Genomic DNA, 11,287 nt, shown 5'->3' on the forward strand with positions numbered 1-11,287 from the left:
GAGTGGAGAACCTGCATATAAGCAACAGAAAGAGTCTCATCCTTTTCCCTTGTTGCTTTTGCTATCCTGTGCACACTATGAACTGTGCTCCTCTGCAATCCCCCTCTGCCAAGCCACCCTTGGCAGCCAAGTACAGACAGAAACTTCTACGAACTGTGATCCAAAAACACCTTTCCTTCTGCAACTTTGGGTGTCAGGTATTTTGTCTCAGCAATGAGATGTATAATTCTTTCCCTTTTTTTTTTGTACCAGGAATCGAACTCTGGACCTTGTGCTTGCCAGGCAAAGCTACATCCCTGGCTCAGCAATGAAAAAAGTAAGTAAGACAGACCCTTTTCCCAAGGAAGATCATGCTCACAGGGTCCCAGGCGTGACCATACGTGGGGGGGGCACCATTCACCCACCGGACCCTCCATTCTGGAGCAGTATATGTCGTTTCTGGGACCGGGATAAGGGTTAGGAACATACAGCCCTCCTATGGCCCTGTACACCATCCTTTCATCGTTTTGATTGTGGCGACGGCAACAAAGGAGCTGAAACTGAACTGCAAGGACAGCACCACACAGTTTGGGAGTCTAAGTAGAGCCCGATGTCCGGGGCTGGAGTTAGAGCAGCTCTGAAGGTCGTGCCCCATGTAGGCACATGGCTTCCAAGCTCTTCTTGTAGCAGGGTAAGCTGTGCTGAGCCTTTCTTTTTTTTTTTTTTTAATTTTGATTTTTTTTTTCCGGTACCGGGAATCGAACTCATGACTTTGCGCTTGCCAGGCAGGCGCTGTGCCGCTGAGCTAAATCCCCAGCCCCCTGTGCTGTGCCTTTCTGTGTTCACCATACCTTTTAGTGACGCTCCCTGTGGAATCTGTGCTAGCTTCAGAAGCCAGTTCACACGGGGCACAGAAAGCTGGAAGGGAGCGGAGAAACATTCCCAACTTATCCAAGCAGGAGAGTTCCCCGGCCTCACTTCTTAAACAGCAAGGTGTTGGCCAGGGATAGCACTGAAAAGTTCCGGGGCCAGATTTCAGAGGCGGGGGGGTGGGGGCGAAAAAAACAGCCTCCATCCCAAACCCACTGCTGTGTCCAACTGCTTCTGACTCCGCTCCTGTGTTTACTAGAGCTTGCGGGGCACCAGGCAGGCCTAAGCGTCCACAGACCGCAGGAACTATTAAGGAGATACTATTTTCTCAACCTTCCGGATGAGCTGCTGAGGCTCAGAGAGGTTAGGCAATTTACTCACCTAAGATCACACAGCCAGAAGTGGCCGAGGCAGGGGCTTCGAACGTTATCTTCTGATTCCTAATTCTGTCCACCCCAGGCTAAGAGACGTGGGTTGGTTTCTACTTGCTGGCTCCCACTCCTGCTGAGGGGGTAGCAGAGGAACTGGCCCATCTCCCACCCACCAGGACCTGCCGCTCCCTCCCTGTGAAAGGAGCTCAGGCTGCAGCAGGAGGCGCAATTGGTTTTGTCCTCGCCGGGAGGAGGGGAGCAAACTGCCTAATTAAAGTCCGCAGCACGCCGAGAAGCCTCACGGCCGCGGGAGGTGCTTCCGTGTGCTCGCGGCGCCTGATGATACATATTCCTCACGTTTATGTGGCCCAGTCCACTGTGCCCCATGAGCATGAAGTATTAGTGAGCCAATTTCAGCATCCTCGCGGCTCCACAGCAACCGGAAGGCATCCTGTCCTAATTTATGAGGGGCCAGCATGCGCCATCAGTAGGTGCCCCGCGGATTATTAAAGAAGAGAAAGATGGCCCGGCGGCCCTGTTGACTAACAGCGAAATGGCCCTCTGGCGGCTACGAGAGATTGACATTTCCTCTTCAGGCCTGGAAGAGAGACCTTCACTGTTCACCTGAGCTCCAACCCAAGAACAGGTGGTGCCTTGGGCGCGGGTCTGAGGGTGCTCTTCCCTGTTTGTCATCCCAGAGGAGTCAGGGGGTGAGGGTCAGTCTAAGGCCTTTGTGAGTGAGTGTGTGTGTGTGTGTGTGTGTGTGTTGAGACATGGTCTCGAGAAGTAATCCAGGCTGGCCCCAACTCACCATCTTCCTGCCTCAGCCTCCCAGATGCTGGCATTACAGGTTTGTGCCCCCCACTCCAGGCTTCCTCTCATGTTTTGAGACCAGAGAACAATACCTTTCTGGGGTGGCTGTCCAGGTGTAGTGGGCAGGAGTGGGTGGTAGGATGTGAGACCAACCACGCAGAGAAGAAACTGGCAGCTCCTGCCTGGCAGCGTGGAGGGTGTGGACCTGGGGCAACATTTCAGTCTCGGAGAAGCCCCACATCCACTTCCGGGGCCTTCTCTTTGTTTTGGGACCTTTGACTTCCGGGAAGCTACAGTCCTTTTGCAGTTATCTTCTTAACAGATTTCAGGGAAGAAGGCAAGCTGGATTTAAAAATAAATCTATAGCAGCATTGGGTTAGGTGGATAGAGTGGAAAGACATTTTTCCCTCCAGTCTACTTCCGGGAGGGTGGAGCAGTGTGTGGGAGTCATTCCCAACAGTTCAGTCCCAGGACCTTTGATATCCCTGAAATGTGTGGCGGTTATAGCTCCTGACGAAAATTTAAGACGTTTAGTAGTTATAAGACAACAGTAACAAATCTATTGCCTATTAACAGAGATAATATAGTTCTATTTTTAACAATCACACATTCCAAAACAAAATATTTAGTGAGAAAAATGAGATTGTTTTGGATTTTTGTCATTTTTAAAAATGTCTACATTAATAGGAAGCATCTAGATTCTTATACGTACTCCTGCATCCAGCATTTTGCGATATGTTGTTCTGATTGAAAGGTATGAGCAAGGCTTGGCTTCGCACAAATATGCAGCTGGGAAGAGGAAACCTGTGTAACAGTCCTTTAGATAATGGAAGGTATGCTTTTGAGTCGTGCATCAGAAAAAAATGTTTTTTGAATAGAGTCAGTCCAGCTGCGAGTCCATTTGGACTTGCTATGTAGTTCTGGCTGGTTTTATACTCACTGTGTAGCCCAGGCTGCCCTCAAACTTGTGGCAATCGTCCTGACTCAGCCTCCCAAATGCTATAATTACAGGCATGCTCAATCATGCCCACCCAATACTGCACCAAAATTTAACAAGTGATTTACAATGTAGTGTCTGAAACCACTGTCGGTGAATTTTTTATAATCGGTCCATTGGTCTATTTTGTATTAAAAATGCCTTTTTATGTGTTTGTCTCTTTCTTGTTGTTGTTGGTATTGTTTTGGTACTGGGGGTTGAACCCAGGGTCTTGCACATGCTAGGCAAGCACTTGCTCTACCACTGAGCTGCCACCCCCTTCCCTGCCCCTGAGCAGGTAGAATGGATCTTTACCATGCATGCTCTTGTAACACAATATATTAGTCACTGGAAAACATTGGCTTATAGAGTTATGCAAGTATCCCAAATGTTGACACATTTCATTACACCACATCGGAAAAAAATTGTATTCATTAAGATCACCACTGATCTCAGTAGAAAAGTCCTCAAGTCTTGGGAAGCGGCAGGCATCACAGTGGTAGGTACGAGTTTTCCAAAATTCTAATCTTCACTTAGAAGCTCAAATTTTATCACTGGCAGCAAACACTGTCAGTTGTCCTCCTTGAAATGACAGGCTTCCTTTGTTCATTTTTGAGAAAATGTCTGCCAAATGCCCAGTCTGAAAAAGCATTCTTTGTCGTTCATTCTTTCAAGAAAAAAAAAAAAAAGATGTTCCATGATAAAATGTAGCATATTCAACTCCCAACTCAAATAATGGCATAAGTGTCTGTGCTTTTCCATGACAGCGTCTTCCTTCAGAACGCAGTGAAAGCACTTCGTGCATCCCTGCCAATTTGCTACCCCGATTATTTTGAGAAGTGTCAATATTTAATATAATTAACAATTTTCACTGCTTCACTGAGGACATTCTTTAGTGCAACTGGCATTTGCTTCCTGGCAGCAATGAACAGCACAGGGCAACGTGCCTTCCTGGCTCCAGGCAAAAGGACCAGGGGTTCCACCCACCGGGGAGAAGGTCAACCCAGGGAAAAGGGCAGCAAAACACCGTAGTATTTTTATGAGAATGATTCTGACTTAAGGAACACCTGACTGGTAGGGGCGCTGAAGGCCCATGGAGCACGCTAACAACAGCTGTGTCACGGAGGCAGTATGTGCCTACCTGTCAGCGGCCTCTTCCCCAGCCTTGCCCCAAGCTGCCTCTGTCTTCTGCAGGTTGCTCTCTGTGTCTTGGCTTCCTCGTTTTTAATACAAGCAGATTGGGATTAAACGATCTCTGCCATCCCATTGTCATCTTGGAAGCACTGTCAGATGGGGGAGCATCTTTGTCTTTGGCTCCTTAGCACAACAGTTGCCTGTTTGCGTCTAAGATGGCTGGGTCCTTTTGGCCTGCTGTTGTGAGGAAACGTAGTCCTCTTCTCAGCCCTTTACAAAGCGGGGACCGCCTCTCTTGAGAGCAGGTGCTCTATTGAGGAGGAGCTAACTACCGACCTCTGCTACCCGGGGAGAACCGCAGACAGCATGTGTTCATAGCACTTAGACATGGTGCCATTTGTCCCAGTGGTTCTGTCCTACAAATCTTTTTTTTCTTTTTTTCTTTTTTTTTTGGGGGGGTACCAGGAATCAACCCCAGGACCTTGCACTTGCCAGGCAGGCACTTAAGCCTATATGTGTATATATATATCCCCAGCCCATCCCAATGGTTCTGGCAGGGTCACTTTCAGCTAATGAGGGCAGGGGAAGTTCTTTGTTATGAAATCCAAGAGAAGAAAATAGTAGCCTGGTCATAATAATAAGAAAAATATGCATTTTTTTCATGAAATGGAAAGACCAAAGTGGATGGTTTTTGAACAGACCCCTGGTTTTGGTGGTGGTGATGGCCATCACCTTCCGATAGAAAGAAGCCCGTGTTCTGCTGCTTCGCCTGCTTCACCCCCACCCCTGGGCCAGAATTCACCTCCAGCAGAGCTCCCGAGAGCAAAGCTGGGGCCCGAGGGGGTGGAATTTGCGAGGTGCAGAAGGGGTGGGGCTGGGCTAACCTGAGGGAACAGTGCTCCCCAGGAGAGGGTGCGCACGCCTGACCAGGGAGATAAAGAAACAGGGTTTAGAAATGAAACGATAAGAGAGGAGAAAACTGCAGAGAACCAGACGTTCACATGAGATAGCTCACAAACAGCAACACAGGGCTGTATTTTCCCCTTTATGAATTTTATTTTTTTAAAAAAACTTAGTTAACAATTAAAAAAAAAAACCAACATTGGAAATGATGCAGAGCTTCCCCATACAAGATAGTAGGAGTTCAACAATGGTTCTTATACGGCATATTGTTGTTTTCAGATCAGTCATTCTGATTACCAGATTCAAGCATGCAAAACTGGTCAAGAAAAAAGAAAATTTTAAGCATTTGACAGTTCCTTTCAATAAACCACAGATGACAGCAATACACCTATTCCAGCTAGCCTTATATATACACATAAATTTATTGTTTGATCCATAGTATGTAATGTAGCAACCACTGTGAATTCCTATCATTTTGTTTTGAGGTCATGTATTATTTTTGTGTTGTTTTGATTTTGTCTTCATTGTTGTTCTGTTAGTTTTTCTTAATTTTTAAAATAAAAAAATAAAAAGGCTGAAAAAAAACTGTTAAACAAAGACACAACTTTGCTCGGTTCACCTTGGTAAAGCTCTCAAAAGGACTCTGAGCTTAGCACCAAGCTAAGCACCCTCTGGAGACTTGATTCCAACCACATCTGCCCATTGTGCATGCAGCTCCAGGGATGCAACTGGAGTTATGTACATTGGAAAGACTTCATAAGGACAAATCACCAAAAGTTGCTGCTGAACAGGTGTGGGAAAGACATGTGGAAGACTAGGGAAAAAACTGTAAACATTTTGGGTAATTTTGTCCTCAGATTGCTTTGTGTTTTTAAGCTCTCGGTCTACTTTAAGAAAACCGAAACTGAAAGCCAGGTGTGGCAGTGCACACCTGTAATCCTGGCTAACAGGGAGGTTGAGGCAGGAGGATTGTAAATTTGAGGCCAGCCCAGGAAAACAAAGTGATACCATCATCTTAAAAAGAAAAACAAAAGTGGCTAGCCATATCTGCCTATGTTTTGAATTAAATGTAAAAGTCTGAGGTATGTTTCTATCATTTTAATAACATTATTAATGAATGAATGTATCATCTACTTCTCAGGGCTTTTCCAGTATGGAGAGGCAGGATAGTACCCTGGTTATATATTGGCACTGCCCACTCATGGTGAATTGCAAGACCAAAGAGGCCCACCCCAAATTAAGGGACCTTAGAGCACGCTCCCCCCTGAGCTTCCTCTTTCTAGAATGAAATGAGGTGAACCTGTTCTGTTTTACTACTGAAGACACTGCTCACTTGTACTGCAATACAGTATCTTTGCTGTTTTTCTTTTTTTTTTTAACCACTTCTGGTCCAGAAAGATGGAAACCTAATAGGAGGTGGACTGTGTCTCTGGATAGAGATTGGTCCCCTCACTGACCATAAAGCCATCCTTTGAACCTTCCTCATCCAGTAAGCTGTAGTCAAGACCTGTGCCGGTAAGCAATGTCTCCCCACTGCAGACTGTTGGGGAGCATTTCAATTTGGACTCAGAGGATGTGCATTCCAGCTTCTTTATATTAACCTTGTGGCTTTACACACTCACTTCTCCAAGCTGAATTTCCCAACCGACGCGCAGGGAACAGGTGGCAACTCTGATGAGATTTTTATCATCTCATTGCTCTGAGCAGCCAGGCAAGGCCGAGGGCAGCCAGAACTCTGGCTTGTCATCTCAGATGCCTGCAGCCTTGTACATTTTCCATAGCGTGATTTTATATTTACATATACAAATATATATACCTATCTATTTGTGTATACATGCAACTTCCTATGGGTATCTTGATACGGAAATTTAGGTAGAACTGAAAGACGCAGCATTAGCTCCTGAACCTGTAATGGCGAACCTATGGCACGCACACCACAACCAGCTGTCTGTTGTCAGTGGAAGCTCTCAAAGGTGTGCCATCACCGTAAACTAATGATGCCTGTCCTGCCTCTGTCAACAGGTTGCATGAGGATCTCTGAGTTATAGGTGTGAAGGGCTTTGGAAGTTGCTTCCCGTTCTAAAACGGGCATCGTATCAGACAGATGAGTGCCCGGTGTCAGCCAGTAGCCCGAGAGAGTTTGAGTACCTTCCTCCAGCATGTTTCCTCACCAAATTCCCAGATGGATGGAGAAGCAAGAGGGGAAGTGTGGATATATGAAGATCAAAACACCACCTTGCTTCTGGTCAGTCTGATACAAGCATTATCTGCAGGTGAGCAAACATCTTAATATTGAACTCCAATATTTGGCCACTTTACCCAGTCACTCACCGGCAGCTGTAGAGAACCATATGCATCTTCTGCGGGAGAAACTTTATCCCTGAATTACAGCACGGAAAGCCTACGCCCTGTGGGTGAAGGAAGGCAACGTGACACTCACTTCCCTCCCTGGGAAGGAGGATGTGACCGGATGGAAGCAGGGCAGGGGTGCTACATGAATAGAGCAGGGGTAGGGCTCTTCATGGGGAAGACTGTGCCCCCTTGTAACTTCCTAGATGTGAAAGGAGGCTGTGGTCTCCTCTGTCACTGTTTCCTGGTGCACCCGGGCACAGAGGCATTGGACTTCTGCAGCATAGTTAGCAAACTTCCCAGAGCCCGTTACCACCTTCCCAGTAGAGAGGAGAGAGAATTGGGCAGTAATTTCACCCACACAGACAGAGCGGGCATAGTCTGACCCTGCAGGGCTCCCTGATCCCCGGATGTGGGTAAGGTGGAATAGTTCTGTCCTTCCCCAGCTAACTGATGGTACATAGGAAAATACCAGTTACTCCACAGAAATTTCTGCTGGTGCCACTGGAGGCATAACCCAAGGCCTGGCCCTTGAACTGATCCACAATTTTTTAAGTACCTGATTTCCTAAATTAAAACCTTTTCTGCTTATAGCAGTCAAGTGGTGGCTAATATCTAAAATATAGCCATGATGGAGGTGCATTTTATCAGAATTCCAGAATGCTCCTTCCCTCTCTCCTTTCCCCACCTTCCTGCACTGATTCTTTTCATTTCTTATGGGCCAGCACTGGTCACACGTCTATGCCCCAAACTACCATTGGCCAGGCAGCACAAGTCGATGTCCGGATCATACTAACCAGCGGATCACGAGCATGGCCGAATGATCGTTCCATTGCTACAGATCTACATATTCCCTTCTATCAGCTTAGGGTCTGCGTCTTTGTTTCAGGGTCTTATGGCTAGATCTTAAAAAATATGGTAAATCCATTCAAAAGGCCAACATTTTTCAAAGCTGCCTCTTCAGATTTCTGGGTTTTGGGGCACTCTTATCTTGAATAACAGAACAAATACCTGTTGAATCAAGTTGATTTAACTTTTGAGAGTGGCAGAAAAGCAGTCCTGGGTTATTGCTTATAGAGAACAGACCAGAGAACTATTACATCAGACTTAGTGATTATTCGAGTACACTCCCTGGAAGGGTCAGAGGAATTTCAGATGGGAAATCACCAGCCCCTTTTCTTCAACTCATTATCGGAGGAGCACAGGCTTCTAGGTGCCCTTGAAGGAAGGAGTGTGCCGACCCCGCCCCGGTCACTTGGGCTTGCTTTCTGGGGTAATCGGGCCTCACCTCTTCCACAGCCTGAGAGAGTGCTGACATTTGTAAGTGTTGTGGTGGTTTTGGGGAAGCTGTCTTTCCTCGTGGAGATTCAGGTCAAATCAGAGGATATATGGACTGCCCACTTCACACAGAGAATGCTTGGGGTCACAGAGGACGCACCCTGGTTCTTATCCTGAGATGGGTTATAATCTAACGGGGCAGGGGACGAGAAAGGAGCACACAATGCTTTTCCTCATTTAACTTTCACTACCTAGGGCATTAAAAGAATACCTGAATTTCTTGTTTCCGGCTCATTTGAATGTGTGTGGGGGGAGATAGGGAGGAATTTAAACTCCACTCAAAATCTTACACAACAATCTTTCAAATCTTTCACTGGAAATAAAATAAAACCACTAGTCCAGGTGTGAGACAATTTACGGTTCCTAAATCCTTTAGGATCCTCTCTGTGTATAAGGCAGGGACCGTGTTTCTGCCAGTTGTTTTCTTTACTAGCTCAACAGCTGAACGGTAAACTTAAAACTACAGGAACATGACAATATTACTCACCTATGTACTGCTTTAGATGTCTGACAGATACATACGGAGTCAGGAAAGAAGCCATAGATGACCCAGAACATGAGGAAGTGCTCCAGACCTTTTTAGATGAGAAACAGTCTGACAGTTCAGTTCACCTGCCCTCTCCACCTTGACCAGGGACTCTCCCTGCCACTGCGTCCCTCCACGCGCAGACGCTGAACCTGTTTCCGTGCTATTACCAGCTACTACTAGCATTAAAAATCACTTGGGAGTCTTCCTGCCTGCGAAAATAAATTCCTGCAAAAGTAAGATGGACAGGAGATTTGAAAGGGAGATGGAAATTTTAAAAAACTTCAAACCAGTGGTGAGATTTTTTTTTTTAAGGTGCTTCCCATGATAAGCTGTCGGCCCACGGCATAGCGGTCAACCTGTGTAGAAGATAAAACCTCCTATGGTTGATGGGTGAGCAATTGTGGTTATGATCATGCAGTATACCAGGCATGATCAAAAATACAATGGCTATTTAAAATTTTTAAATTTATTACAGTAAAAGACACACTGCCATTAATTTCCCTCTAAACACACACACACACACACACACACACACACTTTGAACACACTTATACCATTTGTTCTTGCCACTTTCTGAAGCAATTTTCGGAGTCCTCTTTTGTGAGTATCTTTAGTTGTGCTGTTGTGGCTGCCTCAGTGTCCTGCACTGATTCAAACTGTTGATCCTTCATGGTCATTTTGACGCTGGGGAAGAGCCACGGCAGCAGATCCAGTGAGTCAAGTAGAGGAAGACATGCTGCAAAGTTCCTACGAGGCTGCCTTTAAGTTGGATGGCCCTTGGCAGTAACATTCACCATATTTTTCATCATACCTCGTAAAGACGCCACTGAAAGAGGACTTCCAGAACGGCTTCAGAAAGTGACAAGGACAATGGCATAAGTGTGTTCCAACCAAGCGAGAGCATTTTGAAGGGGATTGATGGCAATGTGCCTTAGTATAATAATTTTTTAAAAAGCAGGCTCTGTAGTTTTCAACAACCCATAATACTCCTAAACATTGTTATGAGCTAAATTGTATCCCTTTAAAATTCATATGAGTCCTAACTTCCAGCACCTCAGAATATAGCTAAATTTAGAGACTAGGGTCTTTAAAGAGATGCTTCAGTTGAAATAAGGTCCTGAGGTGGACACTAAGCCAGTAGGGCTGGTACCCTTATAAAAAGAGGCGATCTCAACAGAGACCCTAGAATGTGCGGTAACATGCGTGGACTGGCCAAGAGGGGGTGGCCGTCGGCAAGCCGTGGAGAGAGGCCTCCGCAGAAACAAGGCTACAGGCACCTGTAGCGTGGGCATCTGACCTTCACGACCATGAGCAAATAAATTTCTGTTGTTTAAGCATCTGGCCTGTGGTGTTTTGTTAGGTTAGCCCTAAAACATTAATTCAAATTTTATTACAGAAGGCCTCAAGCCTGGGTCTGTGTAATGCTTTCATGTACTCACTGAGTGCCATACGACCAAGATTAAACAACACAACAAAACCAACTGATAACATAAGGGATCAGATTTTGCTAGAGGAAAGCAATTAGCAAGACTTCTGCTCAGGAAATTATATACTTCTTAATGCCTGGAGATAAATTTTTCTCTTTTTTTGCTTTTGCTTTTTGTTTAGTTTTGTTTGTTTGTTTGTTGAGTTAGGGTCTTTCTATGCAGTTTACACTGTTATTGAACTCACGTGAGACTTCTACAGGATTAGGCGCACAACCAACCCTGGAGCTAAATTTTCTTACCCCTAAAAATGCTTCCCTTCCATGTTTGTCTCTTCTCACTGGCATACCCTCTTCTGTCCCCATTTACCATCCTCCCACTCGCCCCTGTGTCCTGCCACCCAGCAGGTCCTGATACCCACTCCGGGCTCAACTTAATAAAAATAAAATAGCCATTGTGCTTTGTTTTGTTTTGTTTGTTTTTTCTGGGACTTTAAGCAGATTTCCCCAGCCAAACCTGGGAACAAGTTTTAAAAACCTGTTTGTGAGGGTCAGATTTTTCAACTTGAATTCAAATCAGCTGGGGAAGGTGGGTTCAGAAA

The sequence above is a fragment of the Chinchilla lanigera genome, unplaced genomic scaffold (assembly GCF_000276665.1).
Source record: "Chinchilla lanigera isolate Chin_1 unplaced genomic scaffold, ChiLan1.0 scaffold00065, whole genome shotgun sequence".
NCBI classification, from domain to species: domain Eukaryota; kingdom Metazoa; phylum Chordata; class Mammalia; order Rodentia; family Chinchillidae; genus Chinchilla; species Chinchilla lanigera.